A 13,280-nucleotide genomic window follows, 5' to 3' on the forward strand; every position below is an offset into this window, starting at 1 on the left:
AATTTTTTTTATATTTGTAAAAGTGATGAAGAATCCGGGACACAAATTAGTATGTGTAATAAAGAATTAGAAAATTATTATATACATTAAGGATTAAAAATGTATTTTATGTCACAAAATGATTTATGTTTATTTTGTTAACATTTTAGAATTTATAATAAAATTCTAAATTATCCGATTACGTAAAAAATTAAGTTATTGTACCTATATTGAATTGACAATTTTTGTCTATTACAGATTAATAATATTTTGACATAATATATATATATCTTAAAAGTCTAAAACTTAATAAATAGATGCAAAAAATAAAATTATTTAGCTTTATGTATATTTAAATTTAATATTTTTTAATAAATAAAGATAAGGCTAATTCTAAATTAAGAAAAGATTATCTATTGTTTGTTCCATTTTAAATATTATATTGTATTAAGAAAGTGTATTACACTATATAAAAAAGAAAAAATTATACCTTAGATTTTCGAAAAGTATTGATCACGGATATTATCGTCACAAGCATATTTATTATTATTATTGAGTCTTTTAAAATGTCATTAAAAATACTTTTTAGTGAAAAAATATTTATCACATAATAAAACACATAAACATAAACACTCCATACAATCAATATGTAAAAAAAACTCAAGTAAACTCTTCGATGATCGAAGGGACATCTGATAATCCCAAATCCGAAGATAAAAAAACCTGTAAAGATGGGTTGTAAAACCTGTTCTATAGTGTTGACCATGATAGAAACTCTCACGATTTCGTACGCGTAAGTATTATATCTAAACTCAAAGACGTATGCCATAGAAACGTATTATATTCATCACGATCACTTTATTAAATTGTCACATTATATGTATCGTTAAATCATTAAACAATGGCGTAATTGAAATAATCGGTCTTTATACAAAGTATTACTTGTTATCTTTTAATTGCATTTTATGCACGTTACACATACTTAGACGCATTAAGAATGTAATACATTACATTCATATTTTGATACGTAATTGAAGTCAATTTTTTCTGTTATAATTTTTTATTTTATAAATAAATCATATTGATTGAATGCAATATGATTATTTATAATATAGTTCATTGTTATTAGATTTATATGTTTTTAAAATATTGCATATTTTTGGTTTACTTATATTTGTAACGTTGCAAAGATTTAAAATAAAAAAATTATAAAAACTTATTGATAAACTTATATTTAATTATGTTTTTATTATTACATAAATTAATATATAATTTTAAATATGATTTAAAAAACTGACCATTAATTTTAAAACGATTACAAATTCAAATTACATTTACTATATATACATACTTTGATTATTTCTGTGAGAATTATATATATATATATATAAACATTTTTCCTTTACAAAATTTTTCAAGAATGACGCTACGATTCATTTGATTATATAGCCAGTGTTTGTTGAGAAAACTTAATGTAGTACTTTTCAACAATCTTTCGCATAGTTCTCTAACAATTCAAAATAGTGCACGATAAACATAAATCATATAGAAATTTTTATACAAATTTGTTCAAATAATACAAAAAACAATTGTTATGTATATATGTATATACTATATTAGATTTAATAAAATTGAGAACAAAATATTTAACGCTTATATACAAGAAATAATTTAGAATACAAAGGATTAAATAAAAAATAATTACCTTTTAGCGATAAAATAATGTCATAAGCACAATTTGACAAGAACAGAATCACCGATGTATTAAAGGCTCACAAAATATGCCGATAATGATTATGCGAATATTGTAAATTGAACAAAAAAGCAATATAAATATTAAAACCTCTGCAAGAATTAATTTTTGTGATATTAGTATATTCAGAAAAATTAATAGATGTAATATATTGAGTGGTATATTAGAAATTAAATTAATGAATAAATATTAACAATATTATATTTTTTATTATTTTCTTATGCGTAATGATTTAATATAATTACATAGAAGGAAACGTGGAAGAAGGAACAAAAGAGAGAAGCATATTTGTAAAGATTTATGTTAAATTATTTCTATTTATTCTTATTTTTAGTACAAAAGATAATGTTTTTATAATTAAATGTAATTATATTAATGTAAATGCAGGATATCATATAACAGAGCATATAAAGTTGAAAAACTCATATAAATATTATAAAGTAATTTAACTGTTTCTATTATTTATTAGCACGCTATTATTGTCAAACATTTTTATAGGAAAAAGCAAGTACATAATTTGAGCGTGGATTATTTAAAATTAATTTTTTAAGAAATATATCTTTTATACATATACATATATTGTTGTATATATTATTATGTTATCTATAGACAGCATAACCGTACTAATATAATGAGGGTTTGTTGTCACAACTTGTTGAACTAAGTCACTACGTTTTTGATGTGTTTCATTACACTAAAAAGATTGATAATTTGTTATATTTTACGTATTGTGTTGGTGATGCAATTTTATACAATTGTTTAACTCTTGACTTCAGCTTATTTTTAGTTTATATAATTTTAATTTATTACAAACAACTCTGAATTTCATTTGATTAACAAAAATTCATCCTTGAGATAAATTGGTTATGAAGAAGTATTTATAATTATTGACATACCACCTTGATTTTAAGACTAATATCCGTATTCATAGTCCTTCCTTGAGAAATGAGGATTCCTTGTTCCTCATTTCATGTTTTATAAACTTTCCTTGATCAAAGGAGCCTTATTAGCTTTCTTTTCTTAAAGGAGATTACAAGCTTCTTTCAGGATGAGATGCAGCCTTCATAACCATACATAAAAGCAAATCTCGAAATTTAATTCGTCATACTTTTTACTTTCGATAACTTTTAATTTAAATCTGACGCATCGATAATTATTTTTAATAGCTTTTTTTTTGGAAATAAACTGCACTAAAAGTATTTTCTCCTTCTTCATATAATAAGCATTATTTAATTGGAAACACTGATGCGTATTAAAGCCGTTGTATACTGAATTAATTTGAAAAATAAAATGCAAATATTTCGAATTATAAAATACATACTTTACCTAATAGTACAATAAAATGTATTGAGTATTTCACAATTTAATCGATTTCTCAATGAATGCGTCCAATCAAATTTGCTATTAGTTTTATTTTTGTTCGTTATTATTGCAAAAAGCTTAATCACGACCTTATTTAATCAACAATGCCTTTATAACCTCTATTATTCGTAATTCATGATATTAGCATGATTATGCATACACTATATATAATATTATGACATGCTGCCTTCAGTAGGTTATTAAAATCCTTAAAATATTCCTTTCTTTGGGAAGGCAGACTTGAGATCCGTTTATAAAACAAGGAGGTCTTAGAAAATCGAGGCTTCCTCCCCATTCTTAAAATAAGGAAGGACTATGAATATGGGTGCATGACTCACTAGAAATCGTTTGTGAATGATTTTGATTACTGCTAATTGTAATTTTTAGGACTGGCTCTGCGATATACACTAGCGTTTTGTTAAACTATGTACAGTCATATTCAATATATTTTTCCGTTATGTTGTAATTCAGTTTGTAAGACTTTTAATGTTTTAATTTCTAAGACTTTAAAGAATCAATCTCTGTGAGGACATCGTATGATCACTGTTCGTCGTAATGCAATTTGTATTTTATATGAATTATTTAAAAATTTTTGAATAGCTGACTTAACTGTTCGTTTAGTAAATATAATCATTTGTTTCTTATTTCAGTGATAACGAACAGAAGTATATTTTTATTTATTAATCATACTAATTTACTTTGTAAAATTTAATTTTATAATGTGTCAGGTTACACTTATTGATTTACTTATATACGGTTTATATAGATACGTTACCTAAACGTATCTAATGTTCTATAAAAGTTTAGAAAATGTATATAGAATCAATATGTGCTGGGGAGCAACAGAAGGATGAGAAAATATGGAATAATAATAAAAATAAGATAAATAATTTATTTAATACAAATTAGACATGTGTGTATTAGGAGAATATGTATGTACAATATTTCTCCTACGCTTAAAATGTATTTTATTTTTGTTTTACAAACCATTATTGTATCCTGTATGATGCTTTATTTATTATGAAAGTAATTTGTTTATTTCTTCTTCTAAAAATCTATTGCAGTTTTTGGTATGATAGACATCTGCACCATGAAGATCAAAAATGTTGTAATTGTAGTGACAAACTAGAAGAAAATGAGATAAATAAGATCATAATAATATAGATTTTTTATATTATAATTTACAAATATCCATCCTGAACGTAAAAATGCTATGTAAGATATAAGTTTTAAAAATAAAATAATAAAGTCTTTTAATTTATAGTATATTATAAAAGTAATGAAATATAAAAAATTAATTATGAATACCAACTTTTCGTACGAAGTTATTGCCAAAATAGAAGAGACCTAATCCAGTGAATTTAAGTGGATGATGTATTATTTGTAATGAAAATTGATAAATCTGTATACATAAACAAAATTGTTACTTTCATTATTAAAATAATTCTTTCTTATTATTAAATTTCTTTACCTCGTCATGAATATCATATTGAAAATAATCTGTTAACTGATGAATTATTTTTTCCATTTCACTAGCCTAAAAATAATGATTAATTTTATTATTACATAATTATAATAAAATCGATATTATACAGGATATTTGATATCATTGCACAACGTTTGTGGTAGAAAAGTTCTGCATCATTTTGAGATTTTGCAAAATAGTTAACGAAATAAACGTTGGATTGTCTCTTGTCGTCAAATCGCGTGGACGCATGCTGATTTGCAGATTTTTATAAATTATTTTGTTCTTAATTATGGCGCAAAATATAAAATGGAATATTTTTTTTATTTAGTTTAATTCTTTCTTTTTACTTACAAATGTTCTGTCAATAATTATCAAACACTCTGTATAATACTAATAATCAATGTACAATATAATAATATATAATAAATATATATATCATATTTATTGAAATATTTAAATATATTTGCAATGAATGCCCACATACAGACACACAACATAGAAATTTATATGGATATTTACCTTAGCGCTAATTTTCTCATAGATGTAATTTATACTGAAGACTCTAGCCAAATGTATAAAAGCATTGAAATGCATAGCGATCCAAACGGATAACGAAGGTACATACCGACCTTTTGTTATAATATGCATAAGAATGTAATTACACATTCTTGCTACGTATACCAGATAGGCTGCCATTTCCATAGTCATCTGAGGTCCAAATATTGTGTTTAATTCACGAGCGATTTGACATAATTCTAAGTGGAGATGCCTATAAAATAACAAAATATATTAATGAGAAAATAACGACACCCAAGTAGAAAACAAATTATTTTCTATAATGTTATTTAAATTAAATTTCTATCAAATTTTTCATATATACTACGTGTATAAAAATCAGATCAGTGATCTATTACAGCATGTTGATGTATCGAAAATTACATTAAAATCCACAGGACACGCCTGTCATCAGTGATATATTTGTTAATAGTTGGTACAATATTTTTCCTTGATTTTTTTAACTTATATTCCTTTTTTTCTACCAAATATTTTGTGTGTCCGTTTATCTTATCAAATCTAGTGCCAATGTACCTATAATCAAAGTAAAATAAAATTAAAAACTTTATTGTACAATTTTAGTATGATATTATTCGTTATTAATAATAATTATTAAAACTTATTTAAAAATGTGCTCTATTCCTTTGTTATTTAAAACTATAAAAATGTTTAGGTTTGTAAAATATTTATAGCAAAATAATTTGTAAGGAAGTCTGCAAAAGTAAATTTATAATGTGTTTCTGTTTAAATTATTTTTATTTAAGATTTATTTTCTAAGAAATATATTTTGTTTTTAGAAATACAGTACATTATACTATTTCATAAAATATATATTATTTCCTTTTTTCACTTTTTTTTACCATTATATTTATATTTTAGACTATAATTTGATAAACTAAAAAGACATGTAATATACGTAAATATGAATACACACCATAAAAGAGTCATAAATAATAAATCCATTAACATATTGACGTGATGAAAATGATTTATGATGTATGGTATAATTATACACCAATGATTTTCTATCACATGGATCCACCACGTCGATTCAAATATATTTAACGAGTAACTACACACTAACCATCCAATTAACACTTTTTTTGCACACGTGTGCAGTTTCTGATATCTCTTTGAAGTTCCTAGTTCTTCTAGTGTATCATCTATAGCAGTAAGTCTCTTCATAAATAATCTAAATTTCTGCATAATGTTAGGCAACAATAAAAAATATTAGGTAACAGTATCGTCAGATGTATTAATTTTCTTATAACTTTATGGAAGAGCTATTTTATGAAAAATAATATCTTTGGTGTAAAATTATATTTTGGTTATAAATTTTTAATAAACATATACCTTATCTCGATGTACACTCATGATAATGATAATAATAGAAGTGAGGACGCCAATCCATATATAGATTATATTGGATATTGATTGTAACCACATTTCTGCCTTAAATATAGTTATTACATAATAATAAAGGTAACCGTAGCTGGTCCATACTGTCAGATTATAGAGAATATTTAAATAAAATTTCTTCGGAGAATAAATACCCATGCCGAAAACAGAACAAATCAGAAGTAAGGGATATATAGCCTGCTGTACGTTGGTTATCATACTTATTACTCTCGCGGTTTCTGCTGCAAACTAACGTCACTTTTTGTATGAAGCTTCCATTATATAAAGCATTACATATAGCTCGTTTATCAAGTTAATATAATAATATATCATTCTATAAATTAATGCACTATGCATTATTTAATTCTTATAAGGATAAACACAATGAGACAATTAATAACGTTTGACGGTATTAATAACAATGATTGGCGATTCAGTTTTCGAAATTTAGCGAATTAGGTCTATCCGGCGTAACAACTTTGTTCACAAGGTCAATCTGCCAAATTAAATATTTTATTGGATATGTATCATAATTGTATGATACAGATTAAGCAGCTACATCTTTTAATGAGTAGATCTTTTTTAAAGAATAAATTTTTATAATCAAACATTTATTTTTTATGTAATATAAAAACATATAGATTCTGTGTATTATATTTACATAATCAATAAATCAAAATTAGATTTTACAACAGTTTATTTTAAGTACGTTAAAAATGCGTATAATTGCTGAAAAATATAAATTAAAAAAATGAATGTTACATGTATATTCAATAAAATTTCTATTGTAATTTTTAATATGATAAGTATAATATTAAAATAATTCTTGTATTTATAATTATATAAAACAATTATTGTAATTAAATTGAACAATTACTTAAAATTTATTTTTAATATTAAAAATTAATTACAAAGGACTATGCTCAGTTTGATAGAGAAATTTGGGCCCCGGTTGTTGAACAACTTTGAGATATGCCTAAAATGATAAGGTACCAAAAGAGAATCAAAAATTCCGTAAGCCCAACTTTACAGGAGAGGTTTCCTGAGTGCTAGAACTCCAAAGAAATCCAAAGTTTGCTATTATGATCACTAATCTTATTCAATCTCTCTGCGTTCAGATAATCAGCCTTTGATACGGAGTCACCTCGAAGCAGATACTGATCGCGATGAAATCCACTGTGGGCAATATTATATTGTATGAAAAATATTTAAAAACCTAATTGCATTTGTTGGCTAGGAAAGATTTCTTGAAACAAGAGCCTAGTAGTTCAAGATCCTCACTCAACACATTTAAATATATATATCATGCCTGTTGGTGTTATTATAAAAGAAAATATACTGAAACAAGAGATGTTGTTTTGGAAACGTTACAGTTAAAAATACTGACCCACAGCCTCTTTGTCAAATTAATTAAAATCTTTTGTTTTATACTTTGAGTGTCTCTCTCCCCTCTTCATCGATTAATATATATTACTTATAACTATTCATTTGGGGTTTAAAAAAGGTTTTAATTGTCTTCGTCAAGAGATTGGACATATTTCAGATACAAGATGATTCGAGAAATCAAATAACTAGTCCTACAATTTTAAAAATTCGAAAAATAAAAAATATTTAATTGTTCCATCCATCACATTTTTTATTGTTTTTTACCATGAAAATCTAGAAATTCATAATAAAGTATGTAAAAAAACGTAGCTGTAAGATTTTTATTGAAATGTGTCTACTATAATTATTAATTGCAAACTCTTCACGTTTATTTTTAACGCCTTCAGATCCTGTGAATATTATTATATAATGTACATCATATCTGAAGACACAATTTGTTGAAATTTTTTTCTATCAAATTTAATTCTATCGACATCATCTGAAATGTACATAGTAATATATATGTTGAAAAAGTAGTAAAAATTTGAAAAGTTAATTATTTAATATAAATTATTTATTAAAATTCCTTTGAATTGAGTTAAAAAAGTTCTTTTTTGATATAGTTCCAATATAATCAGATCTGAAGAGATCAAGAAATGTTTTCAAACTATATATGCATATCGCGATTATGTGTCGACTCAACGGCAATGGATCTATGCAAAATGTATGTTTGTCATTAGTACTTAGGTACATTATAAAATGATGGATTTTATTTGATAAAAAATTCAGCATTAAATTTTTTACATTACAGACTAATTGAATTGGTATTATTAACTCATTTTTCCTCTCATTTATTATAGTTCTCTAATCAATTATTTTAACATACCTCTCGTTATTATGCTGTACAATATATACATATATAAAATATTGAACCTTTTTAAAATTTTATTCATAATTATTTAAAAATATTTGTTTCAGTTTTTGCTATAGTTTAGAGTAAAATGCTTCTCTTTTTGTACTAATTTTTTTACTAAGACTAATAGGACATAAAAGATAATAGACATTGAGATTCTATTTATAGATTATTAATCTGCATACACACACACACGCGCGCGACATGCAAACACACACACACACACACACACACACACACACACACACAAAATATGTATGTATATAAAAGGAATTGCTTTTGCCAGATCTTTTGTTACTTTGTATTATAATTCAATTAATATTACAATACATATACATATAATATAAATATAATTTTTAAAAATAATTTTAATGCGTTCTTGTCATGTTAGCAGGATGAGATACTAGTTTTATCATTTTCATTAGCAGGAATTGTCATGTAAGCTTAATAGACAATAACTATTTTGAATTGTTCCATAATTATCACGTATATTACAATTGCCATGCAAAACTAGAAGAAAATTTATTAATTTTTTATTAAAATATTGTATGGATACAAAAATTGCATTTAATGCGGCTGCAAAATAAATTTAAAATCGAACACGCAGATACTAAGTATACGAAATTAAATTGACTAATTTCTAAAAAAATATATAAACTAGAAAACATTAACCTTCCGAATAAACTCATGACCAAAATCGAAGAGATCCATTCCTGTAAACTTCAATGGATGTTGCATTGTTTGCAGATTAAATTGATAAATCTATAAAAACTATTATTTAGTTTTAAATAATTCCGCGTTACTTCTTGCTACAATAATTTTTACCTCCTTCCAAACATCAGCATATCGATGAATATATGTTAATTGATGAAATAATTTACCAGTTTCGTTAGCCTGAAAAATGAAATTTCTTATTATGGAATGTATGTCTGAACATTAATTAAATCGATTTTATAGCGGATTTTATCTTACCTTTTCAATGACATAGTCGCAAATGTAATTTACTACATACAGTTTTACCAAAAATATAAAAATCCATAAGCTGATAGAAAACCAATCATATATTGAGAATATTTCTTCCCGATGTTCTTGCATTAGCATCCAATATAAGTAATAAAATTGTGACGTTAGACTTAAGAAATAAAATGTCATTTTGAAAGTCATTTGTACTGTAAATATAAAGTTTAACTCGCGAGCAATATGGCATAATTCTAAATGAAGATGCCTGAAATATATTTTTTAAAGAAACATTATATGTATTAAACATAGGCAAACTATAATTTTTCATAATCAAAATAATTTTTACAATTTATTTTCATAATTTGTATAGAAATTTATATCAGTTAATTAAATATTAAATTTATTACTATTAAGTTAAAATCGATTATCTAACCAATCATATGCGAATATTGAATTACATTGAGGTCCATAATGTGTATTTGTAATCAATATTTAAAGTGTACTGATGAAGAGTAATCACAGATCTCTTTAATGTACATCTCATAATCAGCTCATGATCTTCTGTTACCAGTAAATATTGTATATGTTCGTTCACTTTGTCAAATCTGGTGCCAATGTACCTATGTAAATAATATATTAGAAATTTTAAAATATATAGTAGAATCTTTGATTTAAATATGAGCGCAGATTCTTTAATTAATATAAATTATATATTTTTATATATAAATTTTATTTCCAGGAACATACGAGTACATACACGTTATGATTATCAAATAGTACATCTGTTTTAATAGAATTTTTAAATATTTATTAAAATTAAATAATAGAAATGCTTGATTGACTATGAAAACATTGCAATTAGAGTTATAAAAATACAAAGATATAAATACTAAACATGTGTGTACACATTATGTATGTTATACAAACCATAAAAAGACGATAAATAATATATCCATAAACGTATTCACATGAATACAATAATTTATTAATTGAGCTAAAAATAATCCCCAAGAAGCTGTTTCTTCCAATTGTTTCATCCACCACATCGTGTCGAAAAAATTTATTGTAAGGCTATACACAATCCAACCTATTATTATTTGTTTCAATTTTATTTGTAGCTTCTTATACATTTTTGGAGAACCTAATTTTTCCAAAGTATTATCTACAATAGCAAGCTTCTTTATGCTTATCTCAAATCTCTAGAACAACATCAAGTAATAATTTAAAACGCATGTTTAAAACAGTTATGCTTTTACAAGATTAATTACAGAATTTAAAGAATAATTACAGAAAAAGGTATTTAAATTAAAAAAAATAAAGAATAGTTATAGAGACAAGCATTTACAAAATTTAAAGAACAAACTCTGGTTATATAAAGAATTTGAATTTTACACTTTGTTGTCTTACTAGAAATACCTTTTGATGATAGAAACTCATAATCACTGACGTAATTGAAAGCAAAAGATTAGAGTCTTCAATAATTTCCGTCGCAGCTGATTCAAATAATACTTTCCGTTTAAAATAGATCATATAGAGAAATGAACACGTATATGCGAACCAGATTATTAAAGAATATAATATATATAAATGTGAAATCCATTGAACTTTTGATTGTTTTCTTCTAAGATAAAATCCTAAACCCATAATAAAGCACATAAAATGAAGAGGACGCAAAGTTTGTTGAAGTGTATCCACCATAATTATTGGTATCACAAACTGACTATTCACTCTCTCTTCTAGTAAGTTAGTTCAATAATTCACTTACTAGATGTATTGCGATCGTGTCGTCTCACAAGAATAATGAACTTTTGCAAGCTGTATATATTATTATTTGTTATTAGTACATTTATTAAAATAATGAATTTTTTTGGATTGGTGAAAAAGATGATTTATGCTTTATTGACTTCATACTATGATCAATATTACAAAATTAATATTGAAATAGTATTATTGAAATACTAATATTGAAATAGTATTATTAATTCATTTTCCATATTATGTTACAATATTTTATATGTATAACATTAGTAAGTAAGAAATGAATAATATAAATAATTATATGAATAAGTAATATTTTTGTTTGTTTATGACATATAAAAATTATAAATAAATAAATAAGGAGAGAAGATATAAAAAAATATGTTTATAAAATTTATATTTATACATAATGTATATTATTTTATTTATGTTTTGTTTTCAACTTTTAAGAGGAGGAAGAAAATCAATATTTAAATATTACTCATAAAAAAAAATATAAATTATACATACAAGATTTATTTATATAGTTGATGCAATCATATTTTATGTAATTTTATTAATATTATGTCAGCTTGTGTGCGATATTAGTATAATTACAAAATAATCTTTATATATTCTTACCACACATATCAGGCTGAACTACATGTTAGTTTTTTTATTTCCATTGACAGAGATTATCTAATACGTTTAAGTAACAGATATTTTGAATTGTACCATGATGATCACATACATTAAAATTGTTATACAAAACTAGAAAAAACATATTAATTGATTTTTTTATTAAATTCTTATTTTTTTTAATAAAAAATGCATTTTATTTTTAGGCGATTACAAAGTAAATTCAGAATATACTGCATGATACGTATTGAAAAAGATGTTGCAACAATTTTGATATTAAAAATGATTTTAAAACTAATTTTCTAAATTTTTTACATAGTATATATATATGATACTTATATGATACACGATATATGATACTATATAATGTACGATATTAAATTAGCAAATTTATAGAAAAATAAGTAAAAATTATTATACAAAATAAATATGAAAATATTAACCTTTCGAAAAAATGCATGTCCAAAATAGAAAAGGCCCATTCCAGTGAATTTTAACGGATGATGTATTATTTGCAGAGTAAATTGATAAATCTGTATATGGACTGTTGTTTAGTTTTGAACAATTAATTGTGTTACTTTCTGTTAAAATATTTTTTACCTCCTTCCAAACATCAGCATATCGATGATTACATGACACTTGATGAAATAATTTACTAATTTTGTTAGCCTGAAATTTAGAACTTATGTTATGGAATATGCGTATGTCTAAATGCTCTTAAATCAAGATTTCATAACAAATTTTATTTTACCTTTTGTATAACATTCTCACAGAAATAATTTATGATGTAAATCCTCACCAAAAGTACAAAAACCCAACAGATGATACTAAACCAGTCATATATTGAGTACATTTTTTCTCGATGTTTCTGTATTAGCATCCAATACAAATAATAAAAAAGTGTCGTCAAATATGAAAGACAACATGCCATTGTAAAAGTCATTTGCACTGCAAATATGATGTTCATCTCGCGAGCAAGATTACATAATTCTAAATGAAGATGCCTGCCAAAAAATTCTATTTTTTTTTATTCAAAGAGATATTATATATATAATATTAATTGTAGACAAACTACAACTTTGGAATCAAAGTAATTTTTATAATTCGTTATTTTTATGATTTTCATAAAAATTTGTGTTTAGGGGAAAGTG

This window comes from Trachymyrmex septentrionalis, unplaced genomic scaffold (genome assembly GCF_001594115.1).
Source record: "Trachymyrmex septentrionalis isolate Tsep2-gDNA-1 unplaced genomic scaffold, Tsep1.0 scaffold14, whole genome shotgun sequence".
Taxonomy (NCBI): Eukaryota; Metazoa; Arthropoda; class Insecta; order Hymenoptera; family Formicidae; genus Trachymyrmex; species Trachymyrmex septentrionalis.